This window comes from Triticum aestivum, chromosome 7B (genome assembly GCF_018294505.1).
Source record: "Triticum aestivum cultivar Chinese Spring chromosome 7B, IWGSC CS RefSeq v2.1, whole genome shotgun sequence".
Classification (NCBI taxonomy): domain Eukaryota; kingdom Viridiplantae; phylum Streptophyta; class Magnoliopsida; order Poales; family Poaceae; genus Triticum; species Triticum aestivum.
In genome coordinates, this window is record NC_057813.1 from 705,557,047 (window position 1) to 705,573,045 (window position 15,999).

Consider the following 15,999-nt stretch of genomic DNA (forward strand, 5'->3'; position numbering starts at 1 on the left):
GCTGCTGCATCCAAAGGTTGGAGTTATTTGGACCTTAGCGGCAGCGAGTCCGCCATGATGCCACAGGTCCACCCTCTTTTTATCAGGCACCATTATGCTTATGGGTGCTTCTACTGGGACTGGACGCTCTTCAGGAGGAAAACGCTGCTCATGCTTGACACAAGAAGGATGGAGTTCTCCATTGTTGTCCCCCCGCCTGGAGAATGGGGCAAGGAAGGTTTTGCCATTGTGGAGGCAGGGGAAGGCAGGCTTGGGATGTTTGGTTTCCATGGTCAATCTGCATCTGACCTTACCTATACCTTTGAACGAAATAAAGCCGAGAATCCCAGCCAGTGGCATATGGAGAAGACAATCTCACTAGATTCTGGTTACCAGTATTACATCATAGCTGCAACAGGAAGGTATTTGCTATTGATAAGGACACCAGACATATCTCAAGAGAACCCACTCTTTGAATATTTTTCGATTGATGTCAAGACGTTGCAGCTTCAGAGGGTTTATTCAGATCATAGCAGGCTTAACTTGTCGGTGACACACATATATACCAACTTCCCGCCATCATTGTGGTCTTCACACGCAAATATGCAGTGGTAAACTTTCCATCGCATCCTAGTTAACTCCTTCTCTTCCTAATTATTACACAACTTATTCATTGATTACTTTCTTATTGCAATTGATGACTATTGTTTACTTGATTTAGTAGTGTCTACTTTCTTGTGCTCGTGGGATAACTAAGCAAGCTCGGGAACATAATTGTGTTCATTGTTGTTCCTTGTTTTCTTTTCTGTTGTTCATCCCTCACATGTATAATTTTATATCATGATGTTCCTGCATAACTGCTGCGGTCAAAAATAAGATCATGGTTAATTGCTCTAAATAAGAACAGCTTGTGCTCACAGGCAACTGAAATTTTATCTCAACATCCTGAAATCAGCCTCAAAAGATCAAGGGAGTCCTATCACTGCACAAGCAACTGAAAATCTTCTTTATTCCTGTCAATCTCCACCAACCATTGAGCCTCATATCATGGTCATTCTACTAATCTCAAAGTAAACCATATGGGTGAGATGATTGACTGAAACTTATGGAGGTTTCAGGTGATCGTGTATTAGCAATTATGATTTGGACACCCTGCTTTGTAACTCAGTTTTCGTACTGGGATGGTTTCTGTTGGTTCTTGCTACCAGCGCACCTAGTTTCTTTCTCATTTTAATTATAGCTTCGTTATATTGCTAGGTTTCTAGGTGTATATGAACTCCTGCAACATGAATGTGCCGATTATCTAAGGTTAAGTTTTCCATGACTCATTTCATGTTCACGCCAGTATAGCTATACGTTCCAACTTGTATTGGAAATTACAATGCTAAACACACTAAAGTTGAGTGCCTACAGTCACACACATGTTTCAAATTCAGTTGAGGTGAATATTTCCAATGTGACAATACTGTTCTGCATCTTCCCTGTGACACTACATAAGTACCTACAGGCTACAGCTTGTTACTTTAAGCTCGTAAACTCTAAAGTAGGCACAAATTGGGCAGAAAATTTTCTGCGATGTCTGAGGTTTCTTTGTCTTATTTTTCCAGATTCGATCGAGTCATTATCAGATCAGCTTTCTGAGTTCAAAGTGATTGTGGCTTCGATATCATGGAGTTTCTCGCTGTTGTGATCACCTTTCGGACAAGCTGGCGTGTGACAATCTACAGAAGTTTTCTTTGGAGTGGTCATGTTTACATTGTTCTTGTTTTCATGCTACTTCTAGCTTCGGGTTCCGTAACAATGTGAGTTTCAGTCAACCAACAACTGTGGGTAAAGCTAGCTGTTGTATATTCACAAGCCACATTTTTTTCTCAAGTATTAGAGTTTGTTATTAAGCAAATGAAATCTGACAAATGGCAAAACTATTGTACCAACATAACTGAAACATGACAACACCATAGGACAGGTCTGAAGTAAGGTAAGAGTACGCAATGCTTGGAGGGTGGCCTGCGCATGCCTGACAGTGATTTGTTTCTTGGGAGATGCAGAAACAAACAGTATCAAGCCATTGCCAGTTCCAGGGCAACGCTATATATTAGTTGTGTTCTAGGTTTTTTCCTTTCCTCTTCGCATTCGTTTTATTCCTCACACAATGTCAAGTAATTATCTGAATGCATGCTTACCCACTGTCTCTGGCAAACAATGGACATTTCCTTTTCTACTGAGCAAATAGCAAATATATAGGCAGAGAAAACAAGTCTTAAAATCTACATGGTCGAGGGCTTTACTAGCAACCACTGAATGATTTTCTGTTCTTCTGCGTCTGCCACCTTGGCCTGGTTGCCATGTCCGGCCTGCTGATGAGACCGTCTTCCTTGCTGGGGAGTTCTCCCATGCTTCCATCCATCAGTACTGCAAGCAAATGATAAAAATATGCAAACCAAAGGCAATCCACTGTCATTGTGGCTGCAGCCTGTACATATGGAAGCACAACAATCATGGGGAAAGAAAGAAAAAAACTATTCGCATTAAATGACTGAACTGCATAAATTTGCCTAGACATTGTTGCAGAAACCATTTGGGGGGCGTTTAAAATGGGAAGAGGACGATTTTTTGGTACAATCTCTGGTCTGGTAATGGACCTTTATGCACTAGTTTCCCTAGTTTCTTTAGTGAATGTGGTGATCCAGACATTAAAGTTTCTGAAACTTATTATAACCGGGAGTGATGATGATCTCTTTCAGGAGAAATTTTGGTGTGGAGGAATGTACGTGAGCTTTAGAATACTCTTATAAGCGAAATTAGAAATGTGCACGTAGTACCAGGGTGGATGAGGTGCTGTGACACCCGGATGTGAGTCTGGAGTTTTTTTTTTCTCGTCTAGGGCACATGCAGTCATTTTTTCCAATCCCTCCTTTGGATCATCTTACATTATAACTGTGTTGTTTCAGTATTTTTTTTCATTATTTTTGGGAACTTTTACACCGTCTAAACCTTAACAAGTTCTGTGGTAACTATTGAAAATCCTTCTCCTATATAGGTACAGTTGTATAAAAATCTTCATGCTGTTAAACATCATGTCACGATGGCATAGGTCACGTAGGCTTCGGTACAGGATAGTTAGGAGATAGTTTAGATTCTCTCCAAACCGGATGTGTTTATCTCTATCTCTTATTCTTTCCTTGCCTTCCAAGATGTAATCTCTCCAACTACTTGTATGCTTATCCAGGGATAAGCCCCTGCTATATAACACGAAGGCGCAGCCCCGAACAGGGTACGACGCTTCCTGCCTATCGCACATGGTATACAGAGCCCCCTTTTCCATTACATCTAGTTCGCTAGGTTTTTCCTTCCACCAAAGCTCGCCGCCATGTCCTCCTCTGCCGCAGCCAACTCCAACCTCTCGGGCCAGGTCACCGAGAGGCTATCCCGCACAAACTATATCCTCTGGCGCACCCAAATCACCCCGCAGATCAGAGGAGCCGGCTTCTTCGGATACGTGGATGGAACCACGCCAGAGCCGGCCAAGCACGTCGTCACCAAGGACAAGGATGGGAAAGAAGAAACAATCCCCAATCCTCTCCACTCGGTTTGGATCCGAGAAGATCAACAGGTATTGGGCTATCTGTTGAACAACCTGACCAAAGAAGTACTAGTGTAGGTCACCTCCATCAATCATGCGCATGAGCTCTGGGCAGCACTAGCAGGGATGTTTTCCTCGCAGTCGCTGTCTAGGGTAAACAACATCCGCATCGCGCTCTCTCATGCACAGAAGGGAACGCAGTCCGTGGCGACGTACTTCGCATACATGCGGTCGCTTGCGGATGAGCTTGCTGCTGCGGGCAAGCCTCTTCAAGACGGCGAGCTGATCTCCTACATCCTCGCCGGCCTCGACATGGAGTACCAGCCCCTCGTCTCCGCCCTCGACGCGCACACACAGCCGGTCACCATCGACGAACTCTTCTCCCAGATGAGCAACTTCGACCAGCGTGTTGCACTCTTCCAGGGAAACGGCGGCTTCAAGTCGTCGGCCAATGCCGCCACTCGCGGCCGTGGTGGTGGCGGCGGCGGCGGATCACGCTACCGTGGGCCACCGCGGAAGAGCAAGACCGGCAACAGCGCCAAGGCCAACAACAGCAACTTCCGCGGCCCCGGCAACAACAACGGGAGCGGGCGGCCCTCCTACACCAACTCCAAGGGCCGCCGCAACTCCCCCAGGTCACGCCCTGACACCATCCGGTGCCAAATCTGTGGCAAACCGGGGCACTCAGCGAAGGATTGCTGGTATCGCTTCGAAGAGGATGACGACTCCTCTCAAGATGACAAGGTTGCTGGCGGGGCAGAGGCCTCGTATGGAGTCGACACCAACTGGTATGTTGACAGTGGTGCTACCAACCACATCACCGGCGAGTTAGAGAAAGTCACCATGAGGGAGAAATACCGCGGCCCGGAGCAAGTCCATGCGCAAACGGAGAAGGTATGAGAATAAGTCATATTGGTCACTCAATTATTAAAACCCCTCATCGAAAAATCCATCTTAGAAAAATATTGCATGTCCCTAGAGCCTCCATGAATCTCCTTTCAGTTCATCGCATTGCCATTGATAATCATGTCTTCCTCGAGTTTCATCCCTATTTCTTTTTGATTCGAGATCAGGTCACGAAGAAAATCCTCTATCGAGGTAGATGCGTTCGAGGACTATATCCGTTGATTCCCGAGCTTAGGAGATTCAATAAAATAGCATGTGCGGTCACCAAGTTATCTTCAACCCGGTGGCATGATCGTCTAGGGCATGCATCTTTTTCTTTAGTAGAACGAGTGCTTAGGAAAAATAAGCTCCCATATGCTGGAGAGCGTAATGTTGAAACAATTTGTGATTCTTGTCAAAGAGCTAAAAGTCATCAGTTGCCATATCCCATTTCTATGAGTGTTTCTACTAAACCACTGCAGCTTATTTTCTCTGATGTTTGGGGTCCTGCCCCCTCTTCTGTGGGTAGACACACTTACTACGTAAGTTTCATTGATGACTATAGCAAATTCTCTTGGATCTATCTTCTTAAAAAGTGATCCGATGTGTTTCAAGTATTTCAAAATTTCCAAGCACCCGTTGAAAGAAAATTTGATAGCAAGATCATTGTTGTTCAATCCGACTGGGGAGGGGAATACGAAAAGTTAAATTCCTTCTTCCAAAAACTTGGTATTTCTCACCACGTGTCATGTCCTCATGCTCATCAACAGAACGGGTCTGCTGAACGTAAACACCGTCATATAGTAGAGGTTGGCCTCTCTCTTTTAGCCGGCGCATCTATGCCCTTGAAATTCTGGGATGATGCTTTTCTCACAGCCGTGCATATCATAAACATGTTACCTAGTCGTGTCATTAATAATGAAACGCCTATGGAACGTCTCCTTCACACCAAACCTGACTATACCACGCTTCGTGTGTTTGGGTGTGCCTGTTGGCCAAATTTGCGCCCATACAACAAGCGTAAACTCATGTTTCGGTCCAAACAGTGTGTGTTCATAGGGTATAGTGCTCAACACAAAGGTGCCAAGTGCCTTGATGTCTCTACTGGTCCAGTATATATTTCTCGCGATATAGTTTTTGATGAGACAAAATTCCCCTTCTCTGACCTACATCCAAACGCCGGCGCCATCCTACATCAAGAAATCCTCCTCCTCCCATCTCATCTAACCGGCACTGATCAACGGGGAAATAATTGTGATGATACAATATTGACTAACCCTCATAATACCAGTTTGGCTGAGTTTTGTGGTGAAACAGGGCAAGAAAACAGCAAAGAAATCATTCAAAACGGTGAAGAAATCACCCTCAACGCGCAACATTTTATGTGTCCAGCTCCAGGGAGCATATCCCCCTCGGGATCATCACCGCCGCAGTCTGCCACGCTATCTTCTACGGGATCCGTGCAGCAGCAGGAAATCTGCGCCTTGGGTCCAGCGCCAGGAGACAGCCGCGACCGGGCAGGCGCGCCAGGCGACAACCGCGCCAGCAACGGCGGCCCCGCCCCTGCCACGCGGGCCTCTCCAGTTCGCCACGCAGCGGACTCCGACCCGTGCCAATCAGCGCCTGCCACTGGGCCGCCCCCGAGCCGGTGGCCCACGGGAGTGGATCGCTGCTACGCGCGCTGTCCCACGAACGATCCGACCGGTACCGCCTCGGGATCCAGCGCAGATCCCTGTCGGCCGGCGCCATCATCACATCCTGACGAGCCACTGGCAGGGACTGGATCCGGATCGTCTGTGCCGCCTCACATCGCTTCTTCATCAGCTGAAGCCACAGAAGATCCCAGCTCGCCATCACCTCCTGCAGGAAGATCTGGCGAAGGATCCCAGGCGGCTGATGGATCTTCTGTGCATTCGGCGGCTGTACCTATTGCGCAAACACGTACACGTCTTCAAAAAGGGGTAATTAAACCTGTCAGTTACAAGCATATTACCAAGTTTGGCATGGCATGTACCACAGGTGAACCGACCTCTCTGCAAGAAGCATTTGGTGATTTGAAGTGGAAAAGGGTTATGGAAGAAGAATACATGGCTCTTCAGAAGAACAAAACATGGCATCTGGTTCCCCCAAAGCAAGGTAAAAATTTGATAGATTGCAAATGGGTATTCAGAATCAAGAGGAAATCTGATGGAACAATAGATCGCTATAAAGCTAGACTGGTTGCAAAAGGCTTTAAACAAAGGTATGGCATAGACTATGAGGATACCTTTAGTCCAGTTGTAAAGATTGCTACCATTCGTCTTGTTCTGTCTATTGCTGTTTCAAGGGGATGGAGTCTGAGGCAACTAGATGTACAGAACGCGTTTCTTCATGGCGTTCTGGAAGAAGAGGTTTACATGAAACAGCCTCCTGGGTTTGAAAACAGAAAATTCCCATCTTATGTCTGCAAGCTTGATAAGGCCATCTATGGGTTGAAGCAAGCCCCTAGAGCATGGTATTCCAGACTCAGTCACAAGCTACAAGCTCTTGGTTTCATTCCTTCAAAGTCTGACACTTCCTTGTTTATATACAATAAGTCAAATACATCTATATTTGTACTTATTTATGTGGATGATATAATTGTTACAAGCTCATCTGATCAGGCAGTGATAGGACTATTAAAGAATTTGAGTGCTGAGTTTGCTTTAAAGGATCTTGGAGACTTGCACTTCTTCTTAGGGATCGAAGTAAAGAGACATGGTAATGATCTTCATCTCTCTCAAGAAAAGTATGCTACTGATTTGGTCAAACGAGTAGGGTTGCAAGGTTGTAAACCATCACCTACTCCTCTATCTAGTTCAGAAAAATTGTCACTTATAGAAGGAGATCCCTTGAATCAAGATGATAGCACAAACTACAGAAGTTTGGTAGGTGCACTTCAATATTTGACGCTTACAAGACCAGATATTTCATTTGCTGTTAATAAAGTATGCCAGTTTCTTCATGCTCCTACAACAGTTCATTGGACTGGAGCTAAACGTATAGTCAGATATATCAAAAACACTTTGAACACTGGTCTTACCTTCAGCAAGTCTCCAACAACTGTGGTTAGTGCTTTTTCTGATTCTGACTGGGCAGGATGTCTGGATGATAGACGGTCTACAGGTGGATTTGCAATCTTCTTTGGACCCAATCTCATATCTTGGTGTGCCAAGAAACAAGCCACAGTATCCAGATCCAGTACAGAAGCAGAGTATAAAGCATTAGCAAATGCAACTGCAGAAATTATATGGGTTCAGTCTTTGCTCAAAGAGCTTGGTATAAGACGAATCCCAGCACCATGCTTGTGGTGTGACAATCTTGGTGCCACATATCTTTCTGCAAATCCAGTCTTTCATGCTAGAACAAAACATATTGAGATTGATTTCCATTTTGTCAGAGAACGGGTTGCTAACAAACAGTTGGAAATCAGGTATATTCATTCAAGAGATCAGCTTGCAGATGGCTTTACCAAGGCGTTACCTACACGGAGCTTTGAAGAGTTTAAGCGTAATCTCAATTTGTCAGAGTTGTGATTAAGGGAGGGTGTTAAACATCATGTCACGATGGCATAGGTCACGTAGGCTTTGGTACAGGATAGTTAGGAGATAGTTTAGATTCTCTCCAAACCGAATGTGTTTATATCTATCTCTTATTCTTTCCTTGCCTTCCAAGATGCAATCTCTCCAACTACTTGTATGCTTATCCAGGGATAAGCCCCTGCTATATAACACGAAGGCGCAGCCCTGAACAGGGTACGACGCTTCCTGCCTATCGCACACATGCAAGGGGAGTCGATCAATATGAATTAAGATTTTCATGTGGCAACTGCTGCTTGACAAGTTGCCGTCGAGATTCCAATAGCGAAAAAAGAAGGCAGCCTGATAACTCTTATCATATGTTGTTTCAATGTATTGCTGCCAGATTTGTGTGGAGTAGCTTGGGAGAGATTTTACACTTGAACTGGGTGCTAGGTAGAGATGACAGTACTTTTGCTTTTCATTGAGGGGGTGCTCAACTCAGGAGGGCCTTCCAGGAAGAGTAAATTGTTGAAGAGTAGGTGCTGAAACAGAGCCCAGTTGTAGAGGCGAGGCAAGTAGAAATCTGAATCGTCGCTCAAGTTAAATGTCGACGTATTGGTATTGGCCACTGATGATGCGCAACGATGGTGCTTTGGGTTCGTTCATACTAGTGCGATCGTGTTCACCTCTAGCCGGTGGTTTTTCTCTCCCGTCATAATGGCGAAGTGGCTCTGGCCCTGCAGTGGATTCCCTTTCATGGTTAACGACTGCCAAAGTTGCTCTTTTTTTGTTGTGTTGCAGACTTGCAATGTTGTGCTGTTAAAGCAAGAGGATTTTAGTTGCACTTGCCATCAATACCAGCCCCCTCAAGGCTTAGGTGAGATGGATGGTTGATTTCCTGACCACTATATATCACCATTCTAAAGAGTACATGATGATTTTTAGATTTTATTTATGTTGTACATGAACCTTGTTTCTCTGTTTGCTGTTTGTTCATTGTTCGCCAGAAATAGTGAGCTTGCATTCAGTTAATTACTTCCAGCATTGTGATACAACCGAACATGACGACGAAGCAGAAAAAGCTAGAAACATGAGAACACAACTAATGCCGATACCTTAGCACTGTTCGGTGACAGCTATAACTCCCTAGTCGTCCAGCATAGCTATAACTTGATCAATGGATACGTATGTTAGAAGTATAAACGTGTTAGTTAGGGATTAGGAGAGATAGAGATAGATTTGGTTTAAACCAACAAAGACTTGCCTTGTACTCCAATCCTCTTCACACGTTGTACTCCTATATAAACCCCATATGAAGGTCAGATCAATACACAATAGAAACAATACAACAACACAATATTAGTCATCTTACAATTTTCACATGGTATTAGAGCGGTTAGTCTCACGACGCCGATCCTAGGTCACATCCACCACTTCCGCAGCGCGCCGTCCCCGGGGAGATCAATCTCCTCTCCTCGGGGGCGCGGCTCCCGATTCAATTAAAGATTGGATCGGTTCTATAGATTAGATCATTCTCTAGATTAGATCAATTCCATAGATTAAACCAACTTCAGTTTTCGAAATTACAGTAGATTGATTTTTTTCTTAGCCACCAGATAAATCACAGGACCCTCGACTTCCGGTGAAAATCCCTGCGTAGGGCGGCACCGACGATACGGCGAGAGCTACGCAGTTGCTCCGAGTCGGAGATCCAACGGCGGGCGGTTACGCACCATCAAGCCAGCTTCTTCGCGCGCACGTACATGGCAGCAGCGGCGGTCTTCCGAACAAGCCGGCTTCTCCAACAAATCCTGGGCTCAGGCGGTGGCGCGGTTCCTCCAAAACGAGCCAGCCACCAGCGCACACTCGGCGACCTCCTGGGCAATACGCGGAGCGTCCACGGCGGGCGTCTCCGAACGAGCTGGTAAACTGGAGATCCAACGGCGCAACACAGGTCCGCCTCCATCCGTGCGTTCAAGCAGCGGTCGTACTGAGTTTGGTGTAGCTCTGTACGGACATGCATCCATGCGTGCATACCCTATGCACACGGCAACACGAGCTAGGTTCTTCAGGTTCCATGTCATCTCGAGACCACATGGACCAGGCGACCAACATGACGCACCAGTGCCTCGATCACGGGAGGGTCTTGCACGCGGCATCGACACCTTCATCAAGCCGGCTTGCAACGCGGGACATCGGGGGGGCCCGCAGGCCACTTCGAGGCACACGCACGGACGAGATCTTCACCAAGCCGTTCCATCCACCTCCTGCGCCTCGCACGCCGTCCACCCTCGAGCCACCGATCTGCATCTTCACCGAGCGATCTGCACCTACACCTTTGCATCAGGCCAAACATCAACATCAAGCTTTACGACTACGCCAGGCTACAAGCCAATATACGTCTATGAGAAGCGATCTCAACATGCACCATCCACACGCCAGGCCGGTGTGGAACAAGATGCAATCTTCATCGACTTCTCCGGCACGACACGGCATCGACACATCGTCGCCACGAGGGACGCCTTCAAGCGACATCATCGTCGACACGCTGTTGCAACGCCATAGCCGACACTTCATCGCCAAGGTCTCCATCAATATGGTCTTCACCAACATCATCGTCAACACACCGCCGCTGTCTCGTCCACAAGATGGACACCTAGCGTCCTCTGACAGACTTTTCTGCAAGGCGCAACCTCGACGACGGCATCTTCCGCGTCGTCCATGATAGCACGACTGCATCGACACGGCGTCACTACAGTGACGACCCTACACGGCCACACGGTTCTGGCAAAACCTATGTGTGCTCGATGGGCTTCCTCTGGTCTTGGCAAAATCGATGGACTCATCGCCGACGGCACCCTCTGACATCCGCAAGGTGCATCGTCCACGTCTGCAGCTCCGTCATAGCGCATTTTTTTGCGCCTCCGGCTTTGTGCGGCTTCGTCATCCACGACTACCTCGACCACGGCTACATCACCATGATCGGCTACCTCAACATTAATGGCTACGTCTATAGCAACACATCGGCAACATCTCCAGTCAACAGCGTCCGCGTCATCACCAGCGTTCACGCCACTCCCGCTGTGACTGCGGGAGGGAATAGAGGAGAGACAAGGAAGGCACTGGAAGGGGACGCAGTCACCGCCCCAGGTGTCGACCCATCAGAGATGCAGGTGATGATGGTAAAGCGGAGAAGACGACGCGAGCACGATACTTCAAATTCAGTCGCAATCATCCGCTTCACTCACGCTACGACTGAGGGGGAATGTTAGAAGTATAAATGTGTTAGTTAGGGATTAGGAGAGATAGAGATAGATTTGGTTTAAACAAACAAAGACTTGCCTTGTACTCCAATCCTCTTCCCACGTTGTACTCCTATATATACCCCATATGAAGGTCAGATCAATACACAATAGAAACAATACAACAACACAATATTAGTCATCTTACAATTTTCACAACGTAAACCAGATCCCCATTTTGAATAGAGATTTCTCTCTTGACATTCAGCACTATACATGACACTTTCAGTTCTTTCCCATCCCATACGTCTCCCTCCCGAGCCGCCCCCCGCGTGGGCGATCGGGAGGCCCCAGATCCCATCGCCGCCGAACCTCCCCCACTCCTCCTCCTCCTCCCTCGCTGCCGCCCAAGGGCGCGGCCAGGCTAAGCCTTGCCGTCGCCGGCGGCGGCGGGGACTCGGGCCCTCTCGCTCGGGTGGGGCTGGCGCGGGCCGGCGCCGCCGGGCCGGAGCGTGGCGGCGGGCCGGTCGCCACGGCGGGTGGTGGCGGCGCCTCGGCGACGTCGACTACCCACGGCAGGAGGCCTTGCGATCTGGTGCGTTGCGGCCGCCAGGGACGGCGGCGGCGTGAACGGATCGGTTCGCGGCGGCGCGGACGGATTGATCGCTGGTCGGCCATCGGCACGGTGGTGGGTGCGACTCGTCGGCAGCTGGGCAGATCCGCGGGATTCTACCCTTGTCTGGCCCTTGACAGCGCGGGCAACTACGGGGGAAACCCTAGATCTCCTTGGGATCGAGCGATAGCGGCGCTTTTGCGTCGTAGTCCCTCTTTAGGGCATTGTTTTGGAGTTTGCTCCGGTTGAAGGGACCAGCGACGTCGGCGGCGCACGTCTGGTGGAGCAACTGCCGATGAAAATCGCGCCGACTACGGTCATGGCGGACGATGGCGGCGTCTTAGATGTCGTTCCCTTGTCGAGGCATCGTCGTTGCAGTCTGCGTCATCAGGCTCGGGATGCTCTGGGGGAAACCCTAGATCTGGGTCTTCCGGATCGGACGATGATGGCGTTTTATCGCTTTCCCTCTTGGGGGCATCGTTTTGGAGTAAGTGCTGGCTGGGGGGATGGTGGAGCGGTGCTTCATCTCACACATCTATGGCGGCGGATATCGGCAGCATGGCGCTGTGGAGGCTCGGCGTCCAATGCATGGAGATGGACTCGCGCAGGAGGAGGTTGCTGTGTGGCGTCATGGTGACGTCGATGACAGAGTGGCCAGACAAGGTAGAAGCCTCAATATGATCTGAAGACGGACCTGTGGAAGATGGCGGCGACGACACACGAGTGCGTCTGACCGGATTGTGCCCCAGACCTGGTATGTGGCTCGGCTGGGGCTTCCGAATATGTTTCGGCTTCCGGCTTTTGATGTTAGTCTTAGGTGAGTGGTTTGGGTAGTGGCCCAGCTAGCACCCCTTCATCATTTTGGATAGGAGTAGCGGCATGTGTTGCCAAGATGGTGGATTCAGACACATTGTTGTAAATACTTTGTAAGGTCCTCGAGAATAATCAATAAAGTGGCCGTATGCATCTCCCAGATGCAGAGGCCGGGGGTCATCTTCCTTTTCTAAAAAAAAACATGACACTTTCAGTGGACGCTGTTACTGTCAGCCGTAGGTTATGGGCATGTAAACATGAGAAAAATATTGATATGGAAGTTAGTGTTAACTGTCAATCGAACTTCAAACAACATGACACTTCATTGAAGGCTGTTACTGTTAGGCGTAAGTTAAGTACCATATGCCATGCTTAATGGTTTTTCTTTTACAGCATGCTTACAAGGCTACTTTATTGGGCCACATTCTGCAGAGCACGGCGGTACATTAATCAGAGGAAATCATATTGTCAGGCCTGAATAGATTGCTCAGGGCTCGAAGCTGCAGATCACGCTCCAATCTGATGTAACTCTTCACAAATCACAACAGCAATGCTTCCTCCCTTGTATTGAGAAGATGGCTATACTTTTTCTTTTTTGCCGGAAGAGAAGATGGCTATACAAAGTGATTGTAATCCCAAAGATCTTTATTGCCATTGAGTGATCAATAAAGATCTTTTTTTTTGACATCATGATTAATAAAGATCTTTATTCGCAAAAAAAATCAATAAATATCCACCTATATATAGCAGCTTTTCAAATTATTATTGCGGGAGACATCGTACAGGCACGACAATAACTAGTAGCAATAATATTTTCCTGTTCCACCTGCTGAAAATAAATGCATATCGTCCTGTTGTTTCCTTGTACTATCTCGCATGTCGTTCTCTCTGTTGTAAATGCAACGAACTACTCCCGGTCCCATCCCGTGACTATAGCTGTTGGTGCCGATGGAGGAGTCTCATGAGCTCAATCAGACATCAGTGTAATAAGCAAGCACCCCCAGCAGCAGAGGCATCACTGCCGGCCGCAAAACCCTTGGTAGGGGTAAGAGATAAAGGACTGCAAAGACCTTTGATAATGATTTCTTCGTGTACCTCGTGGACGATACTCTCACTTCTATTTCAGAAGTGTATGCCTCTTCAAAAGCTGACTACTGGAAGGATGCGGTCCATAGCGAGATGGATTCCATCATGGCTAACGGGACATAGGAGATCACTGAGTGCCCCTATGGTTGTAAACCATTGGGACGTAAATGAGTGTTCAAAAAGAAGATTAGGCCCGATGGTACGATTGAAAAGTACAAGTCTAGGCTTGTGGCCAAGGGCTATGACCAGAAAGAAGAGGAAGATTTCTTTGATACTTATTCACCTGTGGCTAGACTGACCACCATTCAAGTATTACTCTCGTTGGCGGCCTCACAGTCTTCTCGTCCACCAGATGGATGTTATGATGGCTTTTCTCAATGGAGAGCTAAACAAGAAAATCTACATGCAACAGCCAGATGGCTTTGTGATAGATGGTCAGGAAAGAAAGGTGTGTAGGTTGCTTAAATCTTTATATGGCCTGAAGCAAGCACCTAAGCAATGGCATGATAAGTTCAGTACAACTCTGACATCTGTTGGCTTCGTTGTTAATGAAGCTGACAAATGTGTATACTATCTCCATGGTGTGGGGCGAAGGGGTTATATTGTGCTTGTATGTTGATGACATACTGATATTCAGAACAAACCTCAAAGTCATTGAGGAGGTCAAGACGTTTGTATCTCAAAACTTTGAGATGAAGGACCTTGGTGTGGCTGATGTTATCTTCAACATCAAGCTACTGAGAGATAATGAGGGTGGGGTCACACTTTTGCAATCCCATTATGTTGAGAAGGTGTTGGGTTGCTTTGGATATTTGGACTGCACACCATCTCAAACACCATATGATCCTAGTGTGTTGATTCAAAAGTTCGAAGGCACGGCTAAAGATCAACTGAGATACTCTCAAATTATTGGTTCACTGATGTACCTAGCGAGCGCAACGAGGCCTGACATCGTGTTTGCTGTGAGCAAACTGAGACGGTTTGTTTCCAAGCCGGGTGATGAACATTGGCATGTTGTTGAAAGAATTATGCACTATATGAAAGGTACTATGAACTATGGACTTCACTATACCGGATATCCATCCGTACTTGAAGGGTATAGTGATGCGAATTGGATCTCTGATGCTGATGAGATGAAGGTCACAACTGGGTATATGTTTACTCTTGGAGGTGGCGCTGTTTCCTGAAAGTCTTGCAAGCAAACAATCTTAACGAGATTGACAATGGAAGCAGAATTAACATCATTAGACTCATCTGGTGTCGAAGTAGGATGGCTTCAAGATCTTTTGATGGACTTGCCATTGGTTGATAAACTGGTTCCGCCTATCCTTATGAACTGTGATAATTAGACTGTCATCACCAAGGTGAAGAGTTCAAAGGATAACATGATGTCCAACAAACACATAAGAATGAGATTAAAAGTTGTCAGAAAATTAAGAACTCCGGAGTGATAGCATTGGAGTATATCCATACGGCTAAGAATCTAGCAGATCCCTTTACAAAAGGGCTATCACGTGTTGTGATAGATAGTGCATCGAGGGAGATGGGTATGAGACCCACATGAGTTGCCATGGTGGTAATCCAACCTATGTGATCGGAGATCCCGTGAAGTAGGACCTGGGAAAACAAGCCATTGGTGAACTGAGGAGAGTAACTACACTAACCCACTCCATTGGAGATGCAATACTCTCGATATTGTATGGTAGGATGACTAATGTCTTAATGTGTTCCAAAGCTTATGTAAGCAAATTGCTATCCTACAGAGCGATCTTTGGAGGAACACACCTATGTGAGCCCGATTGCTGGTCACAGTCTATGAGATTGGAGTGATCTCTAGTAAGCTCATGAATAGGCCAGGAGTATAAGTTATATGCTCCACCCAAGGGGCCAGCCTTCGGCAGCCTAGTACTAGTAAGACATGTGGTGAAGTTTCTTTACGCCAAACTGACAATTTAAGGCATAGTTCATTGTTCAGTTGTGAAGGAGTGTAGCTATTTGCTCTAGGTGAAGCTCAACCTTAACAGGTCTTCACTGAAACACTAGTATATCGAAAAAGCAATTGGAACAGAGGACACAATGGGCCCTCGAGATCTGGTGGAGGATTGCTGAAATTTGAGATGGCCTTAGGCCCATATAGCAATTTTTGAAAATCTCTAAGGGCCCATGTAGGTTTATTGACACTAGGTGTAGTGGAAAGTTTAGTCCCACCACGGAAGTGGAAGAGGAGTTGGACCTTCTTATAAGGGTTTCTCTTCTACA